Source organism: Rhipicephalus microplus, chromosome 8 (assembly GCF_043290135.1).
Source record: "Rhipicephalus microplus isolate Deutch F79 chromosome 8, USDA_Rmic, whole genome shotgun sequence".
In the NCBI taxonomy this organism is placed as follows: domain Eukaryota; kingdom Metazoa; phylum Arthropoda; class Arachnida; order Ixodida; family Ixodidae; genus Rhipicephalus; species Rhipicephalus microplus.
The window spans coordinates 88,375,921-88,388,700 of NC_134707.1; the positions used below are offsets into that span (position 1 = coordinate 88,375,921).

A 12,780-nucleotide genomic window follows, 5' to 3' on the forward strand; every position below is an offset into this window, starting at 1 on the left:
ATTCAGTGCGGTTGTTGTCCGGTTGCTGCGCGTCGCAGTCCATAACCTGTTGCGTGTAGACAGACGGCATAGACTGCTCGCAGGCCTGGAAGTTGCTGCCAGTGGCGCCGTCTGGTTTTCTCTAGTTTGGTTGGGTTGCTGTCGTCTGCTGCGAAGTCACGACGTCGTCTGCTGCTGGCGTTCGTCTGGAATGTGTGTTTAACATATTTACTTGCTTTTTTTAGGGGTGGCGTCTCCTCTTTTGTTGCGCGTCAACTGGCTTGCTGGGGAGGGTCTGAACTTTATAAAAGCCTTTCGGCTACTCCGCTTCTAAAAGTCGTGCAGCCCAAGAAAATAAAATAAAACGAAAGGTAACCCTTATTGCGAGCGTCAGTTCGTGACGACGAGAAGCTTTCTATCTTTTTTTCACGTGTTCGTTTGAGACTCGCACCTGCTGCAAACAGTTGTGGGGATTCGTCCGATTCCTGGGGCGCATACCCATTTGAAAAGTACCATGACTGAGTGTGTGCGCGTGGGCTGCCGAATGTGCTCTGTTTATCTCTCTTCCCTCTCTCCTCTATTTTTCATCTCCTCCATACCCTTGCCATGCGCAGGGTAGCAAACCGGCTGCCTATAGGCTGGTTAACATCCCTGCCGTTGTTTACCTTCTATTTTCCTTTTTTTTTTTCCTTTGCGTGGTGAAGTGAACGTTACTGATTAAAACTGCGTCACTGTGAAGAGAGTGAAGATAGCGCGTTCCGGTTCACAATTAGGATAGTTTTTTTTTTTTTTCGAGGGAGCAGAAATCATTGACAGTTTACACAGCATGGCTATAGATGTATTGACACCATTTCTCGAAGTTCAGTTTACTTTCCCATACAAATCTCCTGTGTACAGAGATGGCCTTGAACAGCGTGAAGCTGAGCAAATGTTGATAACAGATGTTATTTTGATATTTAAGTCGAATGTTTCATGGCGCTCCTACCGACATCGGCACTAACTTGATGTCAGGCTACAGTACTAATTCTGAATATTAATGAGAACTGAGAGACGACGGTGTCAAGGCAATCACAGGACAAGTTGTTTCGATAGTAGTAGTTTTAAAGTAAATGTGAAGAAAGAAAAGTGGGATTTAAAGTGGATTTAAAGTCCGTCAGTTTTCACCGGGTGAGTTGGGGGAAGAGGTGATTAACCTCTGTCCCTTCCCACCTTCCGTTGATTATGATGGCGGTGCAATAGTTGACCTCTTGAAGTCCTTGGACCCGGGCGGCATCTTCAGCTTGCCGGAATGAAAAATTTCGTGTCAGTACCCCTTTGATAAACGAATTAAGTCCGTGCGCTAAACACCTTCGCTGGTTATCTACCATCTCGCAAAGTGGAATGGCGTTCTTTTTTTTTTTTTGCGGGAGAAGGGGGGGGGGGGGGGGTGTTTTGTGATAACGCTCTGTATGTTCGAAATCAAGGATGTCCGGAGAGGTCGAAGGTTGGGGGGGGGGGGGGGGGGGGGTCAGTCATTTTCAGATTATATCCCGCTTGACACTTAATCCTCGGCGGCTTCGTGCTTCGGCACGCCCCTTGAATAGCCTGCGCGGGGAACGCTTTGTCAAATGCGAGTTCGCACGAGAGAAAGTTGCGCTCTGCGCTTTGAAGGCGACTGCAACGCTGCTTTTCTGTCCGGTCGGCACAGCGCTGACGTACAGTATCAGGGTGTCTACCAACCTGGAAAACCTGGAAAACCTGGAAAAGTCAGGGAATTTCAACACGCCTGGAAAAGTCAGGGAAAAGTCAGGGAATTTCTGAAAAATCCGGCCAGGTCATGGAAACTGACTGTAGTCTTTCAGATCGTCACGAAAATATTCATTAGCATTAATCAAAGCTTTAAAAATCGCTCCTTAAACCACACAGAACAGCTAAGCAGAAGCATAGTTAAAAAAAAAAGCAGTGCATAGCTGGCGCTTCTACTTTCCGAGTACAACGTTACTCACGCGCATAAAATTGTGCATGTTTGTCTTGGCCGCGATCTCGGCTCGGCTTGAGGGTTTTCTGGTTAGGCTGGAAGTGCCATCAGCAGAGGGCAAGGTGCACAGAATATGCGAGTCGTAATTATTTTTTTACTGAAATGTGTAGTTTACAGGTGCGTAAATTGGACTGGGATACAAAAACAGTAGTAGAGCAAATATGGTAATCCAGATCGGATCCAATCCAATCCAATCCACATATCAAGATGCCTGGGCTGCAGCCATATTGCCATTCTTCTTGTGATGCCGTGAGCATGCAGTGAGTTGCTATGCCTCTTGCGAAGAAGTGTTCGTTTAACCCTGATTGGGTGAACGCGGAAATATCCGAGCACGCCTCATGGATTAGAGCAGTGCCGAACGATACAAGTAAGGCTCACTGTGCAGCATGCCAGAAGACTTTCTCGCTTAGCAATATGGGCATCGCTGCTGTCTCCAGTCACGCTGTGAGCAAGAAACACCTAACTGCTGTGAGCATTGTGCAAAGTGCTTCCCAGACAAACATCCGCGCGTTTTTCGGTGCTGGACCCAACTTGCCGTGTTCCATGACTGCTACGACTACGAGTGAATGTGTATCGACTGTGCCAAGCACGAGTGCTGAAAGCGTGCCTGCTAAACCGGTGGCCGTCGCGCCTGACGGGAAGGCATCCTTAAATGGGCTTCTGGTCAAAAAATGTGTCACGAAAGCAGAAGTTGTTTGGTGTCTGAACACTATAGCGACCCATGGATCGTTTCGTTCAGCAGCAGTGTCAGCGGCGCTTTTTCCCATCATGTTCCCCACGTGCGACGTCGCGAAGAAGTTGCAACTTGGTAAGGACAAAGTTGGCTATACAATTTGTTACGGTATAGCCCCGTACTTCCGAAACAGGCTGCTATCAAAGCTGCATAGTGTCCCACACGTGGTCGTGGCTTTTGACGAGTCCCTGAACAAAATTGCTCAGAAAGAGGAAATGGACGTTTTGATCAGGTTTTGGGACCCAGCTGACGACGTTGTCAACACCCGCTACCTGACGTCCTGTTTTTTAGGACACACTCGCGCAGATTTAGCTGCCGCTTTCAAAAAGGCCACTGAGAACATTGAGCCGGCAAAAATACTTCAACTTTCGATGGATGGTCCAAACGTCAATTTGAAGTTGTTGAAGTCGTTGAAGCAAGAGTTTTCTGCGTCTGATGGAAATCAGAATATTGTGGACATTGGAAGCTGCGGACTGCACGTTGTGAGTGGTGCATTTAAAACAGGCCACAATGTGACAAAGTGGAACACAGTAGTGTTTCTTAGAAGCTTGTACAATTTGTTCAAAAACGTCCCTGCACGCCGAGCCTACTATGTCAATTTCACAGGGAGCATACTGTTTCCGCTAAAGTTTTGCTCAGTGCGCTGGCTGGAAAATGGCAAAGCTCTTGCTAGGGCACTGCAAGTCCTCCCAAATGTGGTCAAATATGTTGAGCATGTCAAGAAAGAAAAGAAACTTCCAGCGTGTGGCAGCTATGCTCATGTCGAGACGGCTGTGAAAGACGAGATGCTGCCAGTAAAGCTGGCCTTTATGCTTTCAGTTTCAGAAGAATTGGAGCCATTTTTGGCTGAGTTTCAGACAGAAAAGCCGATGCTACCTTTTCTTGCAACAGCACTGGACGGCCTGTTGCGGTCACTGCTGGGACGAATCGTGCTAAAGGAAAAGCTGGATGCTGCAGGCACATTTTCAAAACTGATAAAAATTGATCTGGAGAACCCAAACAACATCATTGGTATAGCTGCCTTTGACATAGGCCTTGCCGCCAAAAGTGAGTTGCGAGAGATCACTAAACCATCTCACACTGCGGTGGTAAGTGTCAAAAAAGAATGCATCTTATTTATTAAGGCCTGTTCAGCAAAGATAATCGAAAGATCACCTCTGAAATACAAGCTGACAAGGGGGGCCAGTTGCTTAAACCCAGCAGTTTGTGCCGCTTCTGTGGAAGCTGGCCAGAAGCAGCTAAACATTGCACTTGAAGTACTTATAGAGCATGGGCGCCTTACAGGCCTACAAGGAGAGAGAGCAAGTAGATCATATGTACACGTGTGCTCGAACAGCACTGCACAAGTGCGTTTGCGAAAATTTGATCGTGCAAGAGAGCGCTTGGAGAAGCTGTGGGTGGAACTCTGTGCAAGTTCTCATGAAGAGCTACTGCTGTTTGTGAAGATTGTGCTGTGCCTTTCACATGGAAATTCTTCCGTGGAGCGGGGATTTTCAGTGAACAAGGAATGTCTTGTGGAAAATATGAAGGAGGAGTCACTTGTAGCACAAAGGTTAGTGTACGATGAGGTGTCTGCAGCAGGTGGTGTTGCAGAAGTTGACGTAACAGACAAGATGATAGACATGGTTCGAAGTTCCAACATCAAATGGAAGGAAGACCTGGAGAGGAAAAAGAAGGAACGGTTGGACGTATTGGATGCTGAAAGGAAAAAGAAGAGGACTGCGGCTCTTGTGAAAGAGCTTGAATCAAAGAAGCAAAAACTGATGGAAGACGCACAGCTTCAGGTCTCCATGCTGCAGCAAGAGATTGAATCCTTGAAACAGTGAAGGCATTGCCGATGCAAGTAAACAAGCTTTTCTGTTTGTCGAGGGACAATTATTGTGTCTTTGAATATTTTATTTATTGTAAAAAATGCTTTCAGACAAGGGAATGCAATAAAGCAGCATGGTTTCCATTTTATATGAGCGCCTCATAATTTCTTTTTACCGCTCTGGAGTTTGTTTTCCAGTGCGCAGTTTCTTCCCAGCAGACGTACCGGTCATGGAATTTGCTTGAAATGGTCATGGAAAACCTGGAAAAGTCAGGGAATTTGGAAAAATGTAATTGGTAGACACCCTGAGTATGGCTCACTGTTAAAGGAAACACTCAAATGAACTTGTTTCGAATGGCGGGCACCCTATATAACCTAAAGGGGACACGAAAACATGGTTCATGCATGACTATAGTTGGTCGAGAGGAGTAAGACTAGCTTATGCAAATCGAAGCGACTTTGCTTCTGCAAGACAGCAAAATCTAGATAGGCGCCGCAACCCACGGTCGTCGTATTACGCGACTGATGCTTTTTCATCTGCGCTACGACAGAGGACCGGCCGTTGTCCACTTTTTCTTTATTTATTTCTTTCTTTAGGGTACTCATACGTGTTTAATAACAGGGAGTGTCTGAAGAGGAGTTGACCGACACCACTTGCAACAGGGGAAACGCAACAGAGGCCCTTAACTGTGGCCTCCACCTTCCTGGCGGAGGCATGCTATTTGACAGAGCCGCACATATCAACTCAGCTACGTAGTGACCTTCTCTCTCTCTCTTTACCGTTGTACTTTCAAGAGGCTCGCGCAGGCTCTGTATTCAAGTAGTCGTTCACGCGTGCCTGCTCCCAAGCGACCGTCCGTGTTCTTCTTCAAGACTGGAGTGCCGGGAGGGGTGGAGGCGACGCTTCTATAAGTGGCGCCGTTCCTCGGGCGTTCTGTTGTTCGGGTGCGTCATGCTTGCCTTGCTCCTGAAGACTCTCGAGCTTCTGTTATAGAGATGGCCGGTGGCCCATATAATATGCAGATCAACTCGCGATGCACGAAGCGGCAACCAGGACAACGACGCTTCTTCTCCTCTCTCGGCATTCAATGTCCAGACGGTAACACCACTACTCTCTTCCCCGACCTCTTCTTCATCAAATCAGTGAGCTGGATACTTGTTGTCCTCTCCTTCAACATCTCTCTCTCTCTCACCGTGTTCAGTGTCTCGGTGAGTAACAAAGGGCTGTTAAAGAATCGGCTTCTACTTGACCGGCGCATCGAGTCAACCGGTTCCGCCTTTTGATAACGCCGCGCTCGAGACCGTGTTTGCGGCGAAGACCTTAGTACGTGCGAAGAGCGGTGCGTGGACCGCGCCTCTATGCTTTGGCTTTGCAACGGCGTGCGGGCATTCGTAGGATCGATCGTCTAGCTCCATAACTGCCCGTACGATCGCTTTAATGGAGCATTCGAAGCGATGCCAAGCTTGGGGCTTCCACGTTATGCGAGGATATTTGCTTCTTCTTTTTCTTCTTTTGGTGCGTTCTTAATAGCCCTTCGCCATTGGCTCGTATGAAGGTGCCACGCCCCCGCTATCGCTAGGATCTGCCACTGGGTGGAACGGATGATCGGAAAGGGGTGGGAATTGCGGAGGAAAACAAGGTGTCATGAGGAAATACAGGGCCCACTATCTCTTATGTTCACTTCCTTAGTATGCTAACTGGTTTGGTCTTTCAAACCCTGGTGACTGGCTTCAGCACACCAAGTACTTTTTTGTTTGTGTGTATGTTTGTGTGTTTGTGAAGCTGTGCGTATGCGACCTTTCTTGTAGACTGATCTCTTTCTTGCGTGGTAAAGTATTCCGGAACGAGTTATACCTATAGGGGCATACGTGAAAACAAAGTTGACCTTGCAGCATCATAAATGCATCATTTCGGGCGCGACGTTCCGTTAACGGATGCAATGTTCCGCCGTGCCAGTGGCGTAGAATCGTGCCACGATTCTCTCCGTAGGATTCGGACTAACCAGCGTTTTGTTGAAAAGTGCCAGCCCATTACGATAGCCTGACCTAATATTCGCCGCCGGGATCAGCCTCAGCATCACCGCTGACATTGGGCTCGAAAACGCGGCGTATGGTGCGAAACTACACGTGACCTACGCAGCAACGTTGTTGATAATGATGATACTTTCACCTTCTGGTTGTCGTGTGCATAAAAAACTGCTGGTTCTTTTCGCTCTACGGATAAAAAGAAGTCTATGAAACTAATATGCAATCGCAATTTCTGGTGATCTGCTGCGTGATCGTCTTACTGGGTGATATCATGCATGACGTCATGATACATTGATGTCATATGCGTAACTTTTGGCACGCCGACTGCGCACACATTCACTAGTGTCACGTGAGTTTTGATCGACCATTAACACTCCTCTTTCATCGCGTGTCTTGACGCCGAGGTCGGTTTGGCCAAAGCATAGAGCTTCCCAAAATTAACTAGAGGGCACTCTGGCGCTGCGATCGTTCAGCGACCATAGGAATGATGGGTAGTACACACATTTGCCTAGTCTTCGTACTTGCGGGTGGCGAATCGTGCTTGCGGCTTCGTTTATTGCTGGTTACGGTTTTGTTTTGAGAGAAAGAACGAACCCTTTTGAACTTGGTGACTTGATTCGAAATAGTAAGCCTAAAAGAATAAGGTTGTGAAGCGCAAACGGTGAATGTTTGCTAATTTATGTTTTCGTGAAAAAACAGCTCCAAGCCACGCGAACACACGCGGAGCCAAAAGCAGGCCAGAAGTACGAAAGTTAGACAAATGTGTGTACTACCCATCATTCCCTCGCTCGTTGAAGCGGCGTGCGTTGCAGCTCCCATAGACACTAGCGCCAGAGTTCCCTTTAGCAAGTATTGTGGGAAACTGTATGGGCCGAAGAAATGTTGGGTCTTGCCAAATCTCGTAGACGCCGCGGACGCCTTCAAATGTTCGTATTCATGAGACGTGCAAGGTCTTTTCATAAAACTCGAGGGCGTGAACAGAACATATATACGCTGGTTACTCGCGACGTTTACGTACATTGTTTTAACGCGATGACGTTGAAGAGCTCGTTTCGCGGTGACTGCGGTGTCGGTGTCTGCGGTGCCTTTGGTTGTCTGCAAAAAAAAAAAAAAACGCCGTTGGTCGTGAGTAAAACTTACAGGTAGATGCAAATAAAAGTAGGAGCGTTTGGACTTTAGCTGTCTAGTGGTCATGGCGCTGGACTGCTCATCCGAAGGTCGTGGGTTAGAATCCCGTTCACGTTATTGATGGGGGCTACAATGCTTGAGGCCCACGCTCTTAGACGCACGTTAAAGAACCCCATATGGTCTAAATTTACGCAGCCCTCCACTACGGCGTCTCTCACTATCATATCTTGGGACATCGAACCCCAACAATTATTATTCTTTCCTGCACAGCTTGTAGTTCTCTACTACACGAAGCGAAGGTAGGCTAGCGATTGGGAAAGAGAATAGTGTCTGTGGAAGAGGGGGGGCTGTAGTTTCAGCTTTTAAAGGTGGAGCTTAAGCCCCCCCCCCCCCCTTTTTTTTATAGAAACAATTGGACTTTGACATCAGCTGAGTTGTCGCATATACCATAACACTTCATTTCCGGTTCAGTCCCCCGATGCCACCCGTGATATTAGCCGCGTTATTTGATGCACCTGAGTGCACGTTCGAGTAAGTTCTGCAGCCGTTTCTATCCTTGCAGTATTCGCTTCAACGGTGCCTCATTTGCAAGTTAAGTATAACTGTGAGTGAACCCCCCCCCCCCTCCCTCGTCTTGCAAAACCCGTCGTGGAGTCTTGCTGTGTGGGGACCCGCGACATTCTTATCGCTCATTTGCTAATACTCCGCGGATCTTTGATCCCGCTGAACGGATGCAAATTCTAACCGATGGTGACAGCTGAGGGCTGCATACGGTCTGCGCAGTCGAGACTTCATTTAGCTCTCTGTCTGTTTGTTTGCTATTCGAATGCAACGTTTGTGGTTCGCGTCCGTGCCGTGCTGCGTATGTGAATGCAGAAATCGTTTTTAGAATGCTACACACAGCTCGCGCGTGTGCGGTTCGGCGAGTCGACTTGTGCTCGGCGATGCGTCTTGGGAGTGTTTTGGTGCGGGACTCGAGCGCTCGACGTTGAATGATCGGTCGGCATTGACTTCAAGGTGTTCCTCGTGCGACCGTGCTTGCATTTGTTCTCGCCGTCCGTGGCGTTGTGATTGCTTAGTCCTGTTAAAGTGTGTTCTTTCGATTGTTTTTGTTATGTGCGTGGTCGAGTGGGTCATTGTATCGTGTTTTTTGGTACGCAAAACTCCATATAAAAGGCTTGAACGTGGCTTCGTGGACGCGGCTTCTGAACGCACTGGCGCGTGACAAAAACGGGGGAAAGAACGTCTTTTGTGCGTGTAGGACAAAAGAGAACCGGCGCGTTATATTTTGAGAACATTAACGTGACATCGCAAACTTCGTGCCCCCCCCCCCCCCCCCCCCCCGCTCTCCTGCTACTATACAGTGCTCGAACAGGGTGGTTTCAGCGACTTCAATGCAAGCCATATTTAATTTTATTATCGAGGACTCGGGTTCGATTTCCCCGATCGGCCGCCCTCAATGTCGATGTTGGACGAAATTGAGAGAGCGCCCGTGTGCTTACATTTAGTTGTGCGTCAGAGCACTCCAGATGGTAAAAAAAAAAGTATCCCAAACTGCTATGTACCTCTTAATCGCACATTGGTTTTGGCGCGTGAAACTTCCTCAATTAATACCACTGAACGGTCCGCGGAGCCAGAATATTTTTTTTTCGGGTAAAAAAGGGGGGGGGGGTCCTTATGTTCGTGCTTGCGTACGTGCGTGTGTGTACATGTATGCATACACATGCCAAACAGAAAACTTCGTGGGGGGCTACGCCCCCCCCCCCCCCCCGTCTACGCTACTGGTATTGAATTACTGTTAAGAGGTCACTCAACCGACGCTATGTGACCCTTTTCGTCCGGGACACATTCGTGCGACGGATTGTGCCCAGTCTACGGCGGTGTGCCTCGCTTAATTTCTCTTGCTCCCGGCTTGCGCCGTTCGTTTCCTTAAGGATTTAAGCACGTATACACCACTCAGCCGTTGTACGTACACCTTTAGTGTATACATTGGTACGTACACAGTGGCAGCAGGCCACAGCCGTAGGGGCAGCAATTCTTTGACGAGCGAGCGTTGTATAAAGTGGCGACTATTACTGTAATGTGTGTCAAGGAATTAGCGTCATTACGAACGAGTGGGGAGGCGGGCAATACGGGTGCGCATAGTTGTAGTTGTGGCGCGCATGCGTGCTTCGGGCGTCGTTCGGCGAAGACTTTGCGTGCACCGGCATACGTCACTCAAATGAAGGGCCCGTCAGAGGTCAGCAGACTTCTGTGGAGTCTTTATACACAACGGCGCTCTTACGAGAGAATGAGCGGGGGTTAATAGTCGAGCTTGCGTAAAGGCTGAATATGCAACGATGTATGGTAGAATCAATAGCTTACCGGAGCAGCCTTGTATATAGCGCAAATTAATGCCCGCTCCCGCCGGTAGGGGCAGGGCACTTGTAAACTGTTCCCTGGTCGGTATATGCATGTCGTCAGCTGTAACAGCGAGATCACTCCTTTCGGGTTGCCTTTATTTAATTTGCCTAGGCGAGTGTGGACATTCATCTTTGGTTTTGGCTCAGTGTTTGCTTTTTTGTTCAGCGCTCTCTTCTAACTCGTTGTGGTAGACGTGGCGTATAACCCTTTTTCGTGATTATAAATCTAGCTTTCCGGCATTGCCAATAGCGGCGCATTATGTTCTACAAAAAAAAAAAGCGTGCACAAACGCTGTTCGCAGAAAAACTACAAAAACAAACTGTTGCTGCTTCATCGTCTCGGCTCTTACTGAGCCGAGCCGAGACTGAGCCAAAAATTTTCAAATGCGCGTGTAGACTACTGGCCGTCCATTCGATGTCTCGACTCGTTTGATCGTCTGGGCTAAGAGCTGAGAGCCGAGACGATCAAACGAGTCGAGTGATAGCATTGAACGTACGGCCAGGATTCTATACACACGTATTTGAAAATTTTCGGAAAACGTTTCACAACTCCTTTAAGGCAACATGAAGTCGTAGCTATGAGCGAACATATAGTGCTAGTGGGTGTTTTTGAGCAATGTGGAGTCGAACGATTTACAAAGAGGCTTTTTCGTTGAGTTGTTTAAATAAGATTAATTTATTTGCCTTCACGCATGCTATGTCAGTGTTTCTTCCTCCCTTAGCTGCAATGCAAGTTGCGACAGGAATTCGTACGCCCCCCCCCCCCCCAAAGAAAGAAACAATGACAACAAGCAAAGAAACACAATATACGGCTGACACTCGTGTGTGAAGATCACGTTTTATTCGCGAGATATACCACTTATGTCTTCACGGTCCTTACGGCGGCAAAACGCATGTTTGTCGGTGGCTTTATATTTTTGCTGCCGTCTGTGAAGGTGCTCTCGTGAGTGCCTGCAGCGCAGCGGCCGAGCGGCTTGTGAGGGTCAATACGTATACCGATACTGATCGACCTGATTAAAGGAAAGAAAAAAATAAATGGGAAAGAAAAATTAGCGTTGTGTTTACGCGGCCTAGCTGCCTGCCCGGAAGCCAATGCTGACCATGGCATATGCTGCTCGGCGCGCGCTTTATAGACGCAGATGCCTTGCACGAGTAAATGCGGTGAATTGAGAAGACCGCTTCTTATATCCCGCACACATTGGCTACTATGAAGCTTTTCTTATTTATTTAAATGTATAATAAAAAAACATGAAAGCTAGACTACATTAGTGCCAGCGAACCCATCAGCATGATCGTAGTGTTGAAGGAAAACAACAAAACAAGAAAGAACGAAACGAATAAAAGAATGAGAAAATAAAAGAATAATCAGGAGCGCTATGTTATATATACGATATGCGGTGTGTAAAGAATCAGCATTGTTTCGGGGCGGAGTTCAGTACATAGAGCGTGGTCTCAGTTTTTCGCGGATAGGAGTCCGCGCAGATAGTTTTTTTATGCGCTTATACATGACCCGGCTATGAAGTATGTTACGGTGTTTCGCTGTTGACCCGAGGGTCGCGGGTTGGATCCCATGGCCGCGGCCCTCGGTGGAGGCGAAACGCCAGAGGCTTGTGCACTGCGCCATGTCGGCGCTCGTTTAAAAAAAGAAAAAAAAAAAAAAGACCGGATAGTCGACATTTCCGCTGCCCTGCACTGCGGTGTCTCTGATGATCATCTCGCGGTTTTGGCGTGCAGAACACCTATTTATTATTATTATTATTATTATTATTATTATTATTATTGGTCATTATCTTACACGACAAGCTTCTGAATATGTGTGTCATCTCTTGTTAGCCGATATGCTGATCCTATAGTCGTCCAGGGCACAGTCTTGCTCTGAGCAGCTGAAGGTGATCAAGGAACTGCTGAAGTTTTCGAGGAAGACGGACCTGGACAGGCGGCTGTGATTGTGCTGTCGCGTTCCCATGCCAGATTGATGGACTTTTACTGACCATATGTAGGTGCTTGTGCACTTGCTGTGTGATGTGCTATCTTCCTGCTCTTGCCGAAGCCCTCCACCACGGCGTCTCTCATAATCATACGGTGGTTTCGGGACGCTAAACCCCACACATATATATAATTCCTCTCTGTCTTTCAATCTCCACCATCCCTTTCCCGCCTGCAGGGTAGAAAACCGGTTACTCTCGACTGGTTGACCTCCCTGCCTTTCCTTTTCTACCACTCTCACTGTTGCTTTGACAGGCCTTCTATGTGTTTTACTACTCGAGACAACATCAACAACAGCAATAATAATAATAATAATAATAATAATAATAATAATAATAATAATAATAATAATAAATGGCAGCATATCCATGGAGTGAATGATGGAGAGTGGGGCGAAGCATCCGACCGTCAATTCGTTCTTGCTTCCGTCCATCCATGCGTGCGTCTGTGTGGCCGCCCGTGCGTCCAACCACCCGTCCGCGCGTGCGCCTGTTCGTGCGTCCATCCATGCGTCTATCCGTCGGTGCAACCATCCGTGCGTCCGTTTATGCATCTGTCTGTGTGTCCGTTCGTCCACCTATTCAACACTCCAAGTACCCCCATCTCGCATCTTTTCATCATATGATGATGTGATGATGATGTGATGGCGGCCGGCCCCTTTGCAACGGGGGAACACACTCAGTGTCCTGGCCTCAAA

At 47.8% G+C, this 12,780-nt stretch overlaps 1 protein-coding gene across 2 annotated transcripts in view; it reads left to right on the top strand.

The window, feature by feature from the left end:
- MESR3 (misexpression suppressor of ras 3) overlaps positions 1-12,780 on the top strand; it is a 242,402-nt gene that overhangs the window by 88,948 nt on the left and 140,674 nt on the right. The window lies entirely within an intron of this gene.